This window comes from Haliaeetus leucocephalus, unplaced genomic scaffold (assembly GCF_000737465.1).
Source record: "Haliaeetus leucocephalus isolate CR32 unplaced genomic scaffold, Haliaeetus_leucocephalus-4.0 Scaffold110, whole genome shotgun sequence".
NCBI lineage: Eukaryota > Metazoa > Chordata > Aves > Accipitriformes > Accipitridae > Haliaeetus > Haliaeetus leucocephalus.
The window spans coordinates 2,512,462-2,513,618 of NW_010972546.1; positions in this window are offsets into that span (position 1 = coordinate 2,512,462).

Sequence of the window (1,157 nt, forward strand, 5' to 3'; positions counted from 1 at the left end):
TGGAGCAGTTCGTGAAGAACTGCAGCCCGTGGGAAGGACCCATGTTGGAGAAGTTCGTGGAGGACTGTCTCCCATGGGAGGGACCCCATGCTGGAGCAGGGGAAGAGTGAGGAGTCCCGCCCCTGAGGAGGAAGGAGTGGCAAAGAGAACATGTGAGGAACTGACTGAAACCCCCATTCCCTGTCTGCCTGTGCTGCTGAGGGGGGTAGGTAGAGAATTCGGTAGTGGAGTTGAGTCAGGGAAGGAGAGATGGGTGGGGGGAAGGTGATTTTAAGATTTGGCTTGATTTCTCCTTATCCTACCCTGATTTGATTGGTAACAAATTAAACTGATTTCCCCAAGCTGAGTCTTTTGCCCATGACGGTAATTGGTGAATGATCTCCCTGTCCTTATCTCGACACACAAGCCTTTTGTTCTACTTTCTCTCCCCTGCCCAGCAGAGGGGGGCAGTGACAGAGCGGCTGGGTGGGCACCTGGTGTCCAGCCGGGGTCAACCCACCACAGGCAGGCACTGGCTTGTGACCTGGCTGAGCAGAGGAACCCGTTCAGCCTGACATTTGGCAGTAACCGAGGCATTCACACGATTGCTCTTGCAAAGCGCTTTTAGCAAGCACCTGCGCTCCCACACCCCCTTTCTTTCTGGCCGTGCCTCCAGCGCAGGGCTTTGGAAACACGGGTGTAAGAACAAAACCCCCACGGACGCCGGATCCTCCGTCGGTCAGACAGGTTGGCTCAGGAGAGATGAAGCGTGAGACACCCGTTGCGCAGCCCCGACTGGCTTCGGTCAGAGCCTGCACCCGTTTTGGTGGAAAACGTGCATTTCCTTCCCTCCCAAGCCGCACAGCCCCTCCCCACGCACCTCTCTATGGCCACCCACGCGTGCCCTACTTACACCGCACCTCTGACCAGCCCACCCCCGTACCGCCGTGCTTGTGCGGACTCGCCGTGAAGGGCACGGCGGGGCCCCCCCGACGCCGGGCTGCGGAAACACGGCGTGGGGGGTGTGTGTTCATTTTAGGCAGTACCGGCCGGCGCGCGGGTCCCCACGGCGGGAGGAACGGCCGACCCCCACCCCACGCAGCGAGCTCCCGTGCCGCGGCGGCCCGGGGAAGCCGCTCCCGGGACACCGGTGCCGGGTTCGGGGGGTCTAACGGGGG